This window comes from Nanorana parkeri, unplaced genomic scaffold (genome assembly GCF_000935625.1).
Source record: "Nanorana parkeri isolate BGI_ZX_2015 unplaced genomic scaffold, ASM93562v1 scaffold127, whole genome shotgun sequence".
Taxonomy (NCBI): Eukaryota; Metazoa; Chordata; class Amphibia; order Anura; family Dicroglossidae; genus Nanorana; species Nanorana parkeri.
Window position 1 is genome coordinate 1,403,953 of NW_017306395.1, and position 18,851 is coordinate 1,422,803.

The 18,851-nt window shown below is 41.6% G+C and overlaps 1 protein-coding gene across 2 annotated transcripts in view; it reads right to left on the reverse strand.

The window, feature by feature from the left end:
- INPP5A (inositol polyphosphate-5-phosphatase A) overlaps positions 1-18,851 on the reverse strand; it is a 337,691-nt gene that overhangs the window by 237,334 nt on the left and 81,506 nt on the right. The window lies entirely within an intron of this gene.

The window sequence follows — 18,851 nt, forward strand, 5'->3', positions numbered from 1 at the left end:
TCTAGCATTTTCATAAGAAGTGAATAGCAACAGCAGCCCACACATTCCTTTAATGACAGGTCTTCTTTAGTCATTTGTGTTTTAAACTAAACTCGTGAGTTATGGGTCAAAATATCTGCAATAAAGTATAGATAGGGATGTTTATGGTCACACTCAATAGTCACATGCCAAATGACTTTGCACTTTTTAATGCTCAACAGAAGACAACATAATGCAAAAAACTGACACACTATTTAAGTGCAAGTGATAGTACATATACAAAACCTATTTAATCCAGATATGTATTCACTAAAGTAGTGTGGGGCTAAAAGCCTTGTCAGGTTTTTATTTCTGTATGTGTCTATGTTAAAGACCAATCACTCCGTGTCCTGGCTGCCATTGTTGAGGAGCTGAATTTTTACTTTGTTCGTTTTAAAGTTAAAAAACTGACAGTGACAGAATATATCCGTCAGCCTCTAGTAGTTTTACACTTACTTTGAAGGAATTTGAAGTGAGAACTGCTTCAGGCAGTGAATATAAGGAAGACAGTTGGCCCTGATGGTATCCCTGGGAGAGTAGTTAAAGGATTCCTAAACTCTCCGTTTTTTTGCATATATCTACTGCTAGCAAGCAGTAAATATAGTCCAAAAGTTTGTGTTTTTTTTTTAAACGCTTTAAAAGCGGTTTAAACTTACCCCAGTCTTCACCACGCGCTCCCGTCTGAAAATCCGAAAATGCTCGGGCGGCCTCAAAGCATCTTGGGGTGGGCGCATGCGCAGTTCGGATTTTCGGTCGGGAGACGAGGAGAGACACAAGATAAGTCTATGGACGGCGTGCACCCGCATGCAGACACCGCAGGACAGGAAGTGCCAGCAAGGACAGAGGAGTCTGCGCTGGATAGGAGTCTGCGCTGGATCGGAGAGCCGCCGCAGCGCTGGAGAGAAAGCTGAAGGACAGGAAATAAGATCGAATTAAGAGACATCATTTAAGTTAAGTGACCTTCAGGGTGTCTGGAGGGTGGCTACTTTTGTTCCCGTGTGTGTGTGTGTGTGTGTGTGTGTGTGTGTGTGTGTGTGTGATTGTGTGTGTGTGTGGTCCAGTAGCCACCGCTCCATGCTTGCTCCTGTGATGGACTACAGTCTGTGCTTCCTTCACTACCCAATCTGTCATGATCAAGTTCTATTCTATTTTATCCACTGACTGCAGTGGATAAAAGCCATTGCCAGGACTTTGCAGAAGGGCCAGAGTAGACAACTTTATGACCAAAATTACCATTTCTATTGCCATGTAAGGCAGCTTACACATATAGTTCAAATGTATTTAGCCGATTACCAGTGTTGTTCATATGTAGCAGGCTATTAGCTAAATAGTGGTTCCATTTAAGAAAGCAAAAGAACATTCACCTATACTGATAAGTAAACTGCCAGTGCTGCACTCCCCTTTGAAAAATCATAGTTGCCTAGCCGTTATGTTTATCTAAAGTCTTCAATACTTTAACTCACATACCCCAACAAGTATGCAGACCAGAGGTTCTGCCTTCTCCAGCTGCATGTTTGACCTAGGTCAGTGATGCCAAAAAGGTATTGATAGCAGACAGGCAAGAAGTTTGTAATGACAGCCTTTGTATTCACCATTCATACATGATTCCTTTCCAGAGGAAGGCAAACTCTGGCCCTCCAGCTTTAGTACAAATCTGATTAGGCACTGCAAGACTGACAGCTGCAAGCATGACACCGGAGGCAGATGCATGATGGGTTTTGAAGTTTCACCACACATGGAGGCCCCGGCATGTGCCTACCACAGCTATAAGCCATGCTCTGTGTATAGGTCTATTCTGCTATCTTGGCAGCAAAGTAACATCTTTCAGCTTATTATAGACACGAGAGACTGACATTGCAGTGCAGAACAATATCCCTATGTAGACCTTAATACAAAATGACACGATTTAATATCAAGAATACATCAGGATTATCCTTTCAGTCTATAATGATTGGGACAGCACTGCATAGAGCAACCTGTATTTGGAATAATTACCAAGTGTTTCCTAGCCTGAGGGGAGCTACGGAACATTAAGTCCTTCAGGTATACCGACCTGGCCCAGTTCCCGAGGAACCTGATGTAACTAAAGTCTCTTGGCTCTTTCCATAGTGAAACACCCTGTATAGCGTGGTTGTGTTTCCCCAAGCACGGCACAATTCTACAGACATTAGAAAAGGACTCCTCTTACTAAAACGAGATGGTTCTGTTGTAATCAATAACTGCCTCACTAAATATAACGAGCCATTGCCGAGCAACCAGTACGCTTTCAGTCTTGGTTTGCCTATTTCCTTGTAATGGAAGCCAACAACCTTTTCTTCTCAATAGGAGAAACAAAAAGACAAGTATGTCATAGGATTGATTTGATAGGTGCCTTGAAGTGTGATTTAAATGACTCCTTATGTTTTCAAAGTTTTTATTTTTATTTTAGATAAACATCTATGTGTGATAGTTAAATGTAATTTTGTATTAAGCTGGCTTCACACCGTTCCACTTCTATTTTTTGTGGCACTCAAAATGTTGCCAATTATTATTAGTTAGCAATCATACATGTATACAAGTACAGCCTGCCTATCCAAAGCTTCAGTTATCGTTGTAGTGCACAAGTCCAGCATAGCCCCATTTGTTCAAAATCTGGTGATCTTGGAAACCCTTTTGCCTTAACATTCGTTAATGCAAGAGATCTATCCTCACACAGATCCATTGTTGGCTCCTATCGCTCACATACAGAAACCCTAATTGATCATAGTTTATGAGCATGAAGTTGCTTATAGCCACCAGTCACATTCAAACCTTGCACACATGAATCCAACTGGCAATATCAACAAGATTTCCAGAAAATTATTTAAACACCTGCATGTGAGGAGCTTTCTAGATTCAGGATGTGGCAGATCACAGGAAAAATCATATAGTCTAAATACAAAAAGGCATGTGTATTCTTACCTGAGTCTTAAGCTTTGAGTATTTCTCCTAGATCTGTGCAGTGGTTAGGTGTGAATCTTTTCCTCTGTGTAGGAGTTTCCTGTAATAAAGACCAGTCATTGCTGCTCTCTCTCCTTGTGCAGGGTGACTGGTCTTGAATCCAACCTTTGGTATTTTTTTTGGTTCCCTCCTACAGCTCCGATCTCTGCACAGGCTGTGTACAGCACAACAATGATGTTGTTGCAAATACAACTGCTAATGCAGTATTGTCTTTTGAGCTCTAGATGGCGCTGGAGTGCAAAGCCAGTCTATGATAGTCTATGTTAGTTTTCAATATGTATACTTATCTGTGATATGTGTGTTTCCTGTTGGATGCTGTATTTCTGTATACATGTATGCAACATTCTTCTGAGTAAGAACTTCTCAAGATCTCAGTGAGTCATCTAAAACACGTAACCAACAGATGTCACTGCTACATTTCCAAGGCAATATCTGGATTTGCGAAAACATCTGGTGCACACAGTGAATTTATTTCATTTGTGGTTATTGAGAAATGTATTTATATGAAAGTTTTTGTTCCTAGAGTTCACATTTATGGTATACTAAGTGAACTTTTTTTTTACTTCACCACATATTCCTGATTTGTTGGATCGTATTACCAGTTCATCATTTGGCTTCACATGCTGCCTGGAGAGGCTTTAAGCATTTACAAACCAAATAGGGTTTTAAAATTCAGAACCAGAATTGAAACAAAGTGCCTAATAAACAAATACAAGGGAGCTTCCATAAAGAATGTAGATTGATTGGCAATGATAAGCGTTTAGTTATTTACTATATAAAGAGAAGCTTTAGAAAGGATGCACAAACGTGCAGAAGTAGATATTGGGGTAGCTTGCCAGTTGTAATTACAGTTTTAATTGCAGGGATTATTATTGAGAAGGAATCTTTGCTCTGTTGCCGAGACACTTGGAAAAGAGACAGCTATTGTGTTTAACTATCCTGTAATGCAAAGACGTTCTGAGGAAGGGGGCTTGACCCCGGAAACGCGTCAACACCGCCACACAGGCAGATTGCAGTCTTAACTGCTGTTTCTTCCAAAACATCCACACAAGCTGTTTTATGAACCTACATTGTGAGTACCATTGCAATTTTATCTTTGTGTCTTTTAAAATAAAAAATAATCTGCACTAGGTTGGGCGCCCTTCTGTCCTTTTTTGTATTCCAGTTTTACAGTTCCTCCCGGCTGAAGTGGGGCAGCACCCCTAGTTGTTTTATAAATACTTAATCATCAGGATCCGTGCACAGCGCTTTGACGTCACTATATCCTGTAGTGCAGTTTAGGGAACAGTGTGATCTCGACAGTAAGACAGAATTCACCAACAAATCATTTCCTGGTCTTTATGACAGATTCTTTTTGGGCCAGTAAACCTAAAATATAGATATACCTGAATAGTAACGAGAAGTTAAATGTGTGATTTGTCCCTTTCTCCATAGTATTGCGGTAATGGCCCTTTAAAAAACATGGCTCTTCCTGTGTGCAATCACCACATGTTTTTTTAGGCTGCCGTTACATTCAACAGCCATTAACTGAGACCGTCCTGGGATTTTTACCAAAATCCTGGTGTCCCGTGGATCGTGGCTGTGTCCTGCTACCACCTGGGTGTTGGAACACTCATTCCTGCTCCCAGCTTTGGATCCTTTGCTGTCTGTTGGGTGGAATGATCTGTTGTCTGACATGTACTACAGTTCAAGCAGAGGGAGGCAGCAGTGCAGGGCGCAGAGTGTGGACAGGTAAGGAAACAACTGAATACCAATGACTCCCACCCTAACTTCATCAAGCGCCAATGTTCCCTATCCTTCCATGGAGTACCGCTGCCCTCCATCTCCCTCTGCACAGCATCAGCACCCCCCACTCCCTCTTCCTCCACAGAGCACCAGTGCTCCCCCCTCTCAACAGAGTACCAGTGTCTCTTTTTTTGCCCCACTGAGCACCGGTGTCCCTCATCTGCCACCACTGAGTACAGGGGGTGATGATCACTCAACACACACAGGACTAGCAAACTAGAAAAGTGCATGCAGTGTATTACATGCTCGTATTAGTATCACTCTAGGAACCTCAATGTGTTAAGCTATCTGATCCAATTAAATTTTTTGATGCAGTAAAAGATCAAACAAATTAAACATTGAAATGTCTGATAGCCATATGGACTCAGGCCAGGTTCACACCATATTCCAGACCAGATCTGGAATGTGGTGCAGCCACGTTTTTAGCACGATTTTGGAGCTTTATTTTTTGCTTAAGGGCCCTGCCACACCAGCTGCGGTGCATTTCAGCATTATTTGCTGCTGGAATGCACTGGAGCATACCCCGTCCGACTTCCTGTGTTCAGAGGTGGGAGGGGGGTGTGGCGGTGCCATTCATGTCAATGGGGGGGGGTTGAACCTGCAAAGCCATTGACATAAATGGTACCGCCATAGCCTTGAATTCAAGAAGCCTGCGGGGATGCGCTCCAGTGCGTTCCAGGAACGAAACATGCTGGAATGTAAAGGAGCTGGTGTGAACCGGCCCTTGAATGGGCTTACAGGTGCGTTTCATTGTGTTTGCATGCATTTTTGATTCGTTTCCATGTGTTCCAGTGCATTCCAGATCAGAGAAAATTAGACAAGCAGTATTTTTCTGGCCTGGAACGGACTGCACTGGTGTGAACAGAGCCCAGAAATGCCATATGGATACATTGGGATGCTTTTTTGGTCTGGGAAAAAACTGTTATGGTGCAGACATGGTGCAGACATGATCCAGACATGGTGTGAACAAACCTTCAGTGACTTTAAACATAATCTTGACACAAGAGTGCCTCATTAAAGCCTTGCTCAGCAGGTGTGTTTCCCTCTGAAGTTTTCTCATGTAGAAAACACTGATAAATATTCATACTCTGAAGTCTAAAGGTGCCCATACACCTGCCGATTATCGTACAATAATCGCGGATGATCCTGCGATCGTATGATAAGCGGCAGGTGTATGGAAGGCGTGCAACCATTTCTACTGTAGGGTCGCACGTCTTGTCTTCAGAGCACGCTGGAAAACCTGCCGATAACCGTAAGATTTTCGGCGGGTTAGTGGCGTGCTCGGAAGACAAATGCCGGACGGGCCGGTGTGCGCAAGCGCACACTGCTCGCTCAGCATTGGAATCATCGGAAGCCCTCCCCTCAGCGGGGCGGGCTTGCGATGATCGCAAGTACGATCTGCCTTTCCAAGATGGGCAGATCGAACGAGATTTTAATTACCTTACAACCATCGCACAACGAAAGTCGTGCGATGGTTGTAAGGTGTATGGGCACCTCAAGTGTTGGAATTTACATTACTTAGCATCTGCTGTCAATTTACCAAAAATTTCAGTGATTGTGTTAGCCCAAAATTCACATTATGTTCTGGAGAACCTCAAACTGCAAGCTCATAACAAGACCACCAAATCATTTATTAATAACGTTGAAGTGGGGCTCCTGTGCCAACAATTAAGTGGTCAAGAACACATACCAAAGATTTCATACAAAAATGCAGCTCTAGCAAAATAAGGTTTTAGAAGGTGTCTACCAATAGAAAGAGAATCTTCCTCAACACTTTACTGTTTGAATAATCATGAAATGCAGCAAAGGTTTAAAATGCCAACCGATTTCCTCCCTTGAATAAAGATTTTCCATAAATGAACAGTACATTACATAGAGATGTTCAACATTGCCCAAGGTCATTAACTGACAAAAGTGAGTAAGAAGTACACTCAGCAGAACAATGTCAGCTCCACAGTGAACGCTTCTACCAACATTGTCAAGAACTACTACCTCCCTGTCACTTACCGTCCTCCCCAATAGTGCAGCATTGCAACAGAATTAATATTAACTGACAGGGCGGGGTGCAGCTGACATCTACTTCAGGTTTCAGGAGTATTACACTGGATCCATAGCGCTGTATTGTTACTCTCTTAGACCCAAAGCCCTGTTCCTTTTTTCCTGCACAATTGCCTCTCAAAAAAAAGTGCACCACAACTATTAAAAATTAATATTTAAGTAGGCAAGTTAGAATTATATGCAAGTTAAATGACTCATACTGATTGACATTTGGTCAAGGAAGTCAAGTTAAATGCTAATAATAAATGAAAGGAAATGTGTTCTCTAAAAAGAAAAAAAAAGAAAAAATGACACCATACTTTCCGCTTAAGATTACATATCAGTTTGTCAGTAAAAAAATAAAAAAGCAACTATTTGAAGAAATTTGTCAAAGCAAGTGCAGGCTTCTCTCTCAGAACATACTCTTGTCAGAACAGACCGAGGAAAGACCATGTAGAAGGAGGAAGAGGAGACTGTGCAGGAAAAAGCACAGTAAATTAAGCATTTAAATACTTACTGGCAGTGTTTTCCTTACAAGCACATTAAAAAATATATTTATGGAATCACCTTTGAACTTGCTAGAAAATTTGACTACTTCAGGAATAAAAAAAAATAAAAAAAAATAAAAAGGAATTTTCCTGGCACTTCCCCTTCCCTCATTGTACATCATAGCCCCTCCTCCTGTCGAAATACTGCACATGAAATCTTATGGGAAGACTTTTGTTGAAATAATGGTTTGGCGCCAGGTGCTTTAGTAGCATCACTGCTTTGCTGGTGCTGGCTTCTGTGCAGCAAATGGGCATCAAATCAAGTGTATTTTACACATTGATAGTTTTTTTGTTTTGCTTTTTCCCCCATCTAGAACAGCATGCTGAGTCTGTCAAGAGAGTGTGCGGCCCAAGCAGATAGCCCAGAAGTCATTTTGCGAAACCTCTGTGCATCAGAACTGCTTAGAAGAACGGGATAAATTCCCCATCTTGTCCTCAAAAATTAACCGCGAGTAAAAATGAAATAAGTTTTGCATACATACCATAAAATAGTTTTGATTTCAAGTTAGCGGATCTGATTACCACCATTCCGTCGGGATTATCTCTTTACCCGATTTCTCAAATCTGCCCACCTGCCATAGCTATTACTATGAAGTGTGCTTGTAATGACTGCACAATTTACATTTCAAAATTATAGAAAATGCGCAAATGAGAAGTCGGTGTGGAATGGCGGAGAGGATTCCGCTTGAAGTCCCTAAATACTTCTTCAAACATCTATCAGAAGGTATTAACATAAAAAAAATTTTTTTTTTTATATGAAAATTAAATATATCTACAAAATGTTTGGAGGTACTTAAAGCCCAACGGAACCTTCAGTTTTATTAGAGCTCAACATATTCCAGCTGCGTTAAAACATAAAGATGTGGGGGCGTGGCTGGCGCTCGAGCTGAATGGCCGCACGATAGTGAAGCTCTGAGCTGCAGCCATCCTCAAGGCACACAGAAACAGCGACTGAGGCCAGATCTTCTCGGAATTCCCGTTAACCTTACCTCCCATCCACTTGGAGATGAGTAAAAAGCGGCGGGGTGTCCGCCCGAAGAAATTGACGGACTTCTTCTTCGGCCCGGACAAACGGAGGACACAAGATGGCGCCGGGGCCTCGCCTCTCTCGCCATCCGGGGGGTCGAGAGGTGGCTCGAGGAGTTCTTAAACCGGCATGCAACCGTCCGCTGGGCATCCGGGACAAGCATCAGCCAAGTCCAATCGATCGGACACACCATCCACCCGCAGTCCAGCAAAATCTAAGCCGCGGATGGAGGAGCCGTTTGAGGCCCAAGATGGCGCCGAGATCTCGCCCCGCTCGTCTGCCGGGGGGTCACAAAAAAAAAAAACATAAAGATGTTCTTACAGTTTGTTTTCTTTCTAGCCACAGCCTTCATAGATAAGACTGTTTTGCTGGTATGCTACAGAGTGGGGAATGCCCATTTTGCGGAATCTGTGATCTCTCTGCAGAGGTCCAAACACACCCTTTGAGGAGTCAGAGCTCTCCAATCAGCATTGTATATGTGCTTTGTTGATTCCTCAGCTATAGTTTGACTCCATAGAGGGCGTGTTGGACTTCTGCAGAGAGATTACTGCTTCACCAAAGAGAGCAAGAGTCCTGCTCTACAGCATGTTAGCAGGGGGTAGGGCTTTTCTACCGAGGCTGTGTCTGATTTTTTGATTTGGCACACGTGGAATGCATTTAACCCATTTAAACTGAAGGATCGATTAGGCTTTTAGCTTAGTTGAGATCATGGGGCAGTTGGTAAAACTGGTTTTCAAAAAGGAGGTATACATTTGTTTTTACAGTAAGAACTTTAAATGGCTAGTTCACACCAACCACAGTGCGTTCGGCCCCATTGGTACCATAATGCCCTTGATTGGATTGCAGCCAGCTCACTTTGTTTTGGGGCAGGAGAGGGCGTGGCGGTGCCCTCTGGCTGCAATGTGATCGCCGCACCGCCATGCATGGCACATCAGTGCCTGCGTTCCGGTGCAGTCAGAAAAAACTGTACATGCAGCATTTTCTGACCAGAACTCAGGCACGTATGTGCTACGCATTCACGTGCGGGCGATCGCATTGTGCCCGGAGGGTGTGGCTGCGGTGCCATTGACTTCAATGCACAGCCATGCCCCTTCCCGCCCCAAAACAAAGTGAGCCGGCCGAAATCAGGCCGGAACGCACTGTGGCTGGTGTCAATTAGCCCTTAATATGAAGAACAGTCTTCTACAACAGCTGGTTCTAGCCAACTCAGTAGTTTCCTTTAAAATATAAATGGCTAGAAATATTTAAATAAACAACACTAGATTGCTGATCCATGCAGTATCTGGCTTGTAGATCATAAAATAATTGTATTATCTGATAGTCTTTTTTTTCAACCCAATTATTCTACTATATTCCAGTAAAGTTGAAAAACAACAATTTAGAAGTCCAACATCGGCACTGCTGAAACTCCACATGGACAAATATGAAATTAGAAAAATATAGCTGGCCATAAATGATGCAGCCAAGTACCCCTGAAGATCAGTTCATGAGAACTTCTGATACTAGAGAAAAGTGAATCTACAACATTTGGCAGGTTGTGAGAGCCCACTATAAAAAGTGTGTATGTAAAAGAGATAGTTTGGGCTCAAAATGTCAACATTATGACCCCACCATCCTAACAGATAAATCAAGCAGATGAACATCCTCATATCTTGCCTGAATTTGTCCCATGCCATAATTTTCATGTTTCCTTCTTCTCCATAAGGAGGGTGGGTTTGGCACAAATCACTCAGTTTTTTTTTCTTTTAACAAGTCTGAAATTCTTATGTAATAAAAAAAGTTCCTCCAATAGCCATATGTGTGCAGTATAAACCCCCGAGGAGGCCAGAGACAGTCCAAATATAGCAATCAATGCTCCAAACCCGGAGCACACTTATGATAATTGGGCCATCTATTGAAACACTAAAGGTGACTGAGATCTCAGGCAGCGCACAAATTTGGGGTAGGATTATATCAAACGGTTTTCACTGAATAAAAACACTAAAATGTGAGTATGAGCTGCTGTTCTATGCACTGGGATGGGTTAAATAGCTCATAATTGTCACAGTTTGAGTACATTAACTATAAAATTTAAAAAAAAGGCAGAAAATATTGTTTTGCCTCACAGCACTAAGCTCCTACCCGGCCTGAAGAAAAAAAAAATATCACTGTTCATCAGAATGTATGACAGTGAAGAATTCCTCGTCAAGGAAAGGCGCACACATAGCAAGCACAGTGAATGCAGATGAAACTATAATGATGGAAATGTCCTCATTCAAATAACACTGAAAAGCCAAGTTTTTATGAAAAATACAACTTTTAAAAACTTTAAAAAGTTTTATCATTTCAAGACGTGCTATGGTGGGAAAGATTTACGCTATTAGCAGAATTAGCCTGCCTTGTTGTCCCACACTCTGAAAGCAGTGGATGGTATCAAAGAGCTTAAATACCTGGTTGCCTTTATGCTCCCTTTGTTCTTCACTTGCTGTAAATCAATTGTTCCTCTCTTCTACTTACTGACATCTCCAGTTTTTAATACAGATAATTGTTAAAATGTTCAACATTCTCATTTATTTTTGAGTGGTAATTTGTACCGCTTAGTGTAGTACCCAGTAACTGCAGTGCCAGTAAATTATCTACAAAACACCAAGGTCAGGCCACAAAGAATATTAATAAAAAAGTTGACCATACCTGTCATATCCGAGCTTGGGCTTCATGGGTAACAGATTAGGGCATTGGTGAAATAGCTAAATTAGTTAATTAGTATGATAGAAATAAGGTGCACTATACTCTCAGCATTTGCAGAGGACAAAAAAAAAATAAAAGCTCATCAATGGCCCATGCATTAGTATTTGTGGTGTTACAAATATAATTCCCATCCCTCCATTTAAGTGAATATTCCTAGGTGCAGGCACAGAAGATTTAGAATGGAAAAAGGAATACAGAAAGTTTACAAATTACATAATTTTGGATCATTTGATGAATTTGTCCCATTAATCTATGCTATGCATTTATGAATGTTCTTGTTTTGCAAAGCTGAATCCTATATTATGACTTTCTAGGCTATTATGCAAGATTTGCCTTGAGTTATAATGTTTAAAACACTTTACAAAACAAACAAAAATCAAAGTGCCCATGTACCTTTAAATGACTATGGATTATGATCCTATCGTTGCCATAGTTTGACTGGCTGAGCAGAATTCATTTAGCAATGCATAAATTCTCGGTTATTTTAATGTGATTAAATCACTGAATCATAAGCACCCTCAAGCCCCGGCAGAAATGTCACTGAATGCTCTGTGAGACAGAGGGGACAAACCTGCAACATGGCTGTACCATATATTTACGTCTTTACTGGTGTAACTCGTTGTAATTCAAAATGTATGAAATATAAGCAATAGAGAGGCTTGACGCTTAATCAAGCCATATCTGATCCCTATTTTTGGGCGTTTATGTTGGTGTCATTAATTAAAGCATTTGTGGGAAAACATGTTTCACACCAACCAGCAACTGTTTTTAGAGATGATAAAAGACAATGAGGAGTTCTGTGACCGAATAAAAGTATGAAACAGGCTTCATGTTTTTATACAGGCATTATGATATGCAATGCATCCTATTCCAACCTGCCTGGACTCTACCCATCATCTACAGAAGCCAAGAGCACAATATAGTACTCATCTCTAGAAGACCTCCAAACTACAGATTCTTGAGAATTATGGAGACTGCTTCACTAACTTCCTTGTCAGCTTGTTAAGGTGAAAGTGGTGAAAAAGATTCTAATGTTGACGGTGTATTAGGGTAAGTGGGTATCTGTACGGTGGGCAAGTCGTCATGCAGTAGTAATAAAAATGAGAGTGTACCCAAGAAACATCAAAGCTTGTAATATGACTTTTCTCTTTCTGTGGCTAAATATATATGTGCTCCAACACAGCTCAAGAGGGCTGTGTTAACCAGCCCCAAACATTCATGGTCATAGGAACAGGTGTTAGAACTGTATGGGTGTGATGACAGGTACTCTTAGAAGTTTAAAGTGTATGGAAAGACAGTAGGGAAGAGGGGGGTGGTGTCAGGTAGGCTGTACAAGGTCCCATGATTTTATCATCTCCAAAATGCTCATTAAAGTAAACTTCTGCTTTGCCCACATAGGTTATTTTTACTGCATCACCCCCAACTCAATATGCATACACCTTCCCTTCGATCCACTGTTCCATTTAGCTGCTCAAAGCAAAAATAATTAATGAGTATTACAGAGAAATGAAGAGCATGCAAGGAGAGTCCTAAGCCTGCTGTAAGCTTTGAACAGACCTTTCTAGACCTTAAAAAGGGTTTATTCTCTTTGCTGCCACAGGATAAAGGAAGATGAGAAGCTGGAGGAGCCACAAGTCTAGAAAACCAGTTGCTTTGCCCTGACTAACATTATCCTGATGTTCACTCTGTTCTCTGAACTTACATGCGTACTGTAGCAGAGTTTCATTGAGGCAGCGCATTGACCCTCCCTTTTTCAGTTTGACTGCTGCTGTTTAGAAGATTGCAGAGGGCTGGTATAAAAAGGCAAGCGCAAGGATTTGAGTGACTTTGGCAAGGGCCAAATTGTGATGACTGGATGACTGGGTCAGAGCAACTCCAAAACTACAGTTCTTGTAGAATGTTCCCGGTCTGCAGTGGTCAGGAACTACCAAAAGTGGTCCAAGGTAGGAAAACTGGTGAATCAGCGACCGGGTCATGGGCGGCCAAGGCTCATTGATGCACATGGGGAGCAAAAGCTGGCCCGTGTAGTCGGATCCAATAAAAGTGGTGAAAACAGGTCAGGGTTGTTTTGGTGGCCAAACAGGGACCTACTCAATATTAGCTGTGTGGTCATAATGTTATGACTGATCAGTGAGTGAGTGAGAAATATATATGCACATACATACTTCTCTTTGCCTGGTGTTAACCTTTTAGAGAGCGTTTTCCGCCTGTTGCAGTCAATCCTCTTGCTCTTCCTATTGGCTGTCCTCATCCTTAGCTAGCTAAAATACTGTCACTTTCTTTGCCTAGCCCAGCAACAGCAATTAAAGCGCAGTACTACATGTTATGGGCCAGTGTTATACTTTGTAAATAAATCTGAGGGTGATCGCTAAAACTTAATGACATTTCACTCCTCTGGAAACATGATCTTTGGGAACCAGCATTTTACTAAGTACTTCACTCAAGGCAGGATAAACTAAAATAATTATCTGTGCAATCCGTGGACTCTGGCCATCATTACTTTTCCTGTGCCCAGAATGGGCACACTTTTTATAGCTTCTGAAAACAGACCAAGAAATTGTAAAAGCAGGATACAATTGGTAGTCCCTCTACATCTTTCTCAATAAAACTAGAAGGGAAAGGGGAAGTTTCTGGACGCTATTGTTTTCTAGATTTTGGGTTTCAAGAAAGCATCTCGTCTTCCATGCATGAAGTCTAACTATCATTGAAATTCACAGCACAAAGCAGAGGGAATAACAAACAGTCACTTGCATTCACCGGAAAAACTTATGCTAATCCGAAGAAGCTGGTAACTACAGGATAATGGATAAGTAAGGCAGTAATTGGTCCTGAATGTGACTTTTAAACAGCTGGAGAATATGAAAAACAGCATCATATTACAGCAGTATTTAAAAGCAAAACATTACATTATTAATGCACTAAATACAATAACAAAAACAACTGTGAATCTACCCGTATCCAAACAGGTTACAGGGATTTGTATATGCAACACTTGTTGAGAACATTTAAACTATACACAGCCAATACTAATAAAAACAGCATCATTCTTCAACAGTAACTGATTATAAAACTAGAACATACCGTATTTTTCCGTCTATAAAGACGTCCCCATGCATAGGACGCCCCCCACTTTTCTTAACCAAAATTCAGAAATCAATATTTTCCATGCTCTTTTGCATAACTGATTACATCCAGTTTAAATTTTGCAGATTAAGACAGCCGCTTCCTGGTATTGACCGGGATTTGTTTTTGTTTTCTGACATTTTATGGGCTCAGAATGCTCAGACATTACCGCTCCCTGTTACATCTGGGCACTGGCTACAGGCTCTCCGCAGCATCAGCTGACGTCAGGTACATAAGGCCCATGATTGGAGGAAACCCGTTAGCTTGTCTCTGCAATCGGAAGTTTCACTCGTGAGGCTAGTTTGCAGAGGGATCTATTTCTGTACCTTTAAAGGAGGTGGGGCGTCCTCCTGACAGGCCTGCACCCAATTTGATATCTTCTGCCCCCATGTGCTACAAGATGGAGACTCTCATAGTTTAGAGTTAGGACCGCACACATCCTTTGCAGAAGACGTGTATCCAAACCTCTGTCATTGTCCTTAGTGGTGAGACAAGTTGTTTTACATGCTGGTTTGTGAGTGTGCCATGATGCCTTTCTACTGTTCAAAGCCCATTTCGTGTGCACCTTACTGTATAACTGGTAACAAATTGTTGAGTGCGTTTGTCGTTTGTTTTAGTTTGCAGAGGTATCGGCAGTTTTGCAACCGTGGTTCTCCTCTCGGCCACCCCGTGTATAATACGCCCCTCCATTTTTAGGTAAATATTTTTATGAAAAAGTATAGTCTTATACACGGAAAAATACAGTAGCTTGTTTGAGGATGCAATAACAATAGTAAAACTACCTGCTACTGAACAGGTTATAGGGATTTTAGCACCTTTGTAACCAACACCTGTTCGGTATTAGTTACCATTTCTGTATTTCGGAATCTGCAGCAGATTGGGATAACACCTACTTTACATGTGTTACATGTTCCCATTCACAGAGCATAAAAAAATAAAGGGTTACCATCTACAATAATTAACCCCGCCTGTACTGTGCTGACAGAGCTCATCGTCAGTTATAATCTAGATTTGAACACAGTTTATCCTAACAATGGGTAAAGATCTCCATGCTTGTGTTCTGCATTTTATGCAGAATGAGAGGAAACAGAGTCTGTCCCCACTTTGTCCTTCATTTTCACATTGACCAGGAGTAGACTGAAGTCTGCCTGTTCCAAAAGAACAACTAAAAAAAAGGTAAGAAATAGATATATACTGTATATTTGAGAAAGACTAGCAGTGCCTTGTCAAAACATTGACCAGCCCAATAAATGTATCCATGTTGCCTCATCACAAGACCTGTGAGTGCCCTTCTCCATCTTTATCTAAATTGCCGTGAGTGCACCCGCGTAGTTCTTTACTCTTAACTGAGTGCACTGCCCACCAATGGACTTTTTTTCCTCTCTAATATTTATATATTTTTAGGTTACAAGCCAATTCCAGTTTCCCACCAAATGTGGGGAAACTGTCCCCTCTGAACCCCCCCCCCCCTGCTCGTTATACCTTTGGAGGAACCACTGCAGCCAGTGTACGATCCTTACTCCATACACTGCACCACAGCTCTGCACTCAGCATCTCGAATAAAGCTTGCAAATGGCGAGCACTCATTGGTCAGCACAGTCATCTGAAAATGCTGACCAATGTGAAGCACTTCTTGCCAAGAGTAAGAGAGAAAATTCACGCAGTACAATAAGCACAAAGAAGGAGGCACTACCTTCTTGTGTCACCTGTTAATGGTTCTGTTTTCTGCATCAATAATAAATGGGGATCTTTGAATAGCATATGAGCTCCTGGATCCCAACGTCTGCTACAAGCATAAGGAAGTACACTCCGAGTAACCATGCATGGGGGTGTGTTATTTTTAGGTCATTACAAAGATTAAGGTAATTTGAGGAATTTTTTTTCTGACTTTAGCACGGTTAGAGTATACTGGAATCCATCACTAGCTTTTAAAAATCCTTTAACCTGTTTTTAGGGATTGCTTTTTAAAGATAACCTGCCCCCCCTGTAAACTAAACATGTGGGCAAGCCGTAGTACACTTACAGTTACAGTACAGTTACAGTAGCCCTCTGCTGCAGAAATCTCAGCTCCCTAAACAGAGATGAACACATCTTGGAGCGGTAGAGTCTCATACTTCTATGCTGCTCTTCAACCTCAATGTGCGTTTTCATCGGTTAGTTCAGTTATGGTACATAAGTAGGTGTGGCCACATCCTCCCTTTTAAAAGCCGAGCTCTAGGCTGCTTCAAGATAAAAACACAGCTAACAGGCATTGGCCAATAGTAGAAAAATGTGTGGAATAAATAAAAAAAGACAGTTCCGTGGTTAAATTACATTCTCACAGTTTGGGTCACATGATGTAATGCAGCCACTCCAAAATGTATAACTGTTCCACAATAACAAAAACAATCAGTTCTGAAGTATGTGGTAAAGCACAAACTATACAGTTTAGATTTGTGGTTTGGAGTTTATATGTGTATACAGTAGTTACATTTTTTTCTGTCATTAGATTCCTTGCTTTAGTGCATGTTTAATATGTACAAGATCAGACAGCTACAACAAAGCTGGTCTTTCGCACCGCTGGAGGGACAGATGAAAACATCAGGAAAGAAGAACATCGGATTAAGAGGCATCATTTAAGCTAAGTGCTAACATTAACATTGGGGGAGGGGAATTTTTTTTTAACTTTAATGTCACTTTAAGCTCCTGCCCACACAGTGTGTGTAGAGAAAGGGCTCTTGGGAGACGTAGTGCTCAGGGGGGGCATGCCTACATCAATAAGCTCCCTGCAGCCCCCGTGCAAGAATTTTACAAACCCGGTGGCTATGTTACAGAGAACAATGAAAGCAGTTTTCACTACAGGAACAGGGTTTAAAAAAAAAAATAAAAAAATACTGGAACGCGCTTTAAAAAGGGAGAGAAGGAGGTTAGGGGGGTATATTCGGGTAACGCTTAGAGATTTCCATAACTTTTGACATTGCACTGCTGGCAGAAAAGTTATAGCAATGTGTATTTCATAAACTATGTGGGTAATATTGGTGCTTCAGACTTGACTTGTTTTCAAAAAACAAAACTTGTGGGTTTTTTAGATCTTGAAAAAACAATGTGGCACCACAAATGCCGCCATACTATGATCCAAAGAGGTTAGCTCCTTCCCCTGATGTTAGGTAAAAGCCTAACCTCTTTCAGTCCACAAAAAGGGCACACACTTGTCTAGGGGCCCCTTCTGGCCCTTATAGCTGAAATTACAATATAAATGAACGGTCAGTGCAATTACAGAATGCTCAGTCATACAGAATCTAATGTATTCCTTTAATAGAAAGTATGGAGATCTCTACAGACTACCAGATGTGCCATTTTAAAGATGTATGGGGGCAAAGGGAGAAGGCCTATTAGTCCCTGGATTCATGTCTGGGTGGAGATGAAGAGGCTTCCCACTAGGAGTGAGGAGCGCAACAAGGAAACCATCTCTGCAAGGTGAGACGGTATGTGCGGCAGGTGAAAAGCCATGAGCAAAGACAGCACCATGACCACTGTTGACAGAGTTTATTAAAAACTGCAACTTGAGCTGAAGAACTTTCTATAGCTGCTCAGCAATTGAAGTTCTCATATATCAATCATACGTTTCCCTTTAAAGTAACCCTGTGAAAGTGAAACTTATTAAAAGGCAGCTTAATGCATACATAAGCCTAATCATTAAAATCTCATACATCCGATATAAAAAGTTGTTTTCAGTCTTTTTATACCTGAAATCTTTCATCACAATTATACCAGATAATGTATGAAGGCCCATGCACAGACATGTCCTGCTATAGGGGAAAAACTGCTTCCCAAATTGTGCTCCAGTAGTCGCTGATGGAGACTACATACGACCGTGCTGACACATTGCAATCAAGGATGTCCCATACACAGTCAGAATTTTGGACAATTCACAGGAATCAGTCAAAATTCTTATAGTTTATGGTCCTGCTGGTTCGACAAAAGTAATTTACTCAATTGACTTTTGTTGGAGGAGCCAGGCCAAAATATCGATAATTTCCCTTTACTGTGCTTTAGCAAAAAAAAAAAATATATATATATATCATATATACAGTGGGGTTGTTAATCTGCTATTTCTGTATTGAGCACTCCCTAGGCTGTTCAATAGGAGGCTGTGTCACTTAGTATATAGCCATCGCAAGTTTACAGGTGTACTTTAAGGAGTTACCAAACTCTGAAATGGTAAAAGCCTATAGCCTCATCTTTATAGTGTGGTGTATGTCTTAAGATTGTGGTTGTTTTGCATTTCATCTTGAAAAATTGACTCTTCCCCCAGTTTAGGGCGGCTCCATCCCCCAGCAGGGTCCCATGGAGCCAGCTCTGCATATGCACTCCTGGCTGGGATAACAGCCGAGTGTCCCTACGTTGCATACATCCACACATTCAATCGTGCAATAAGTCTAAGGCAGCAAGTCATTCCCCTGCTCCTCCCTCCTCTAACAGCTGAAGTGACAGCAGCTTGAGCCTGCGCTGTCCAAAAGACTAGTACCCTGTGACATGCTCAGTGCACATGCTTCCCTACCCAAAAGTTTGCGGGTGCAGCTCAGAGTGCTCTGTAGCCAGCACCAGTGATCATTTAAAGTAGTGAT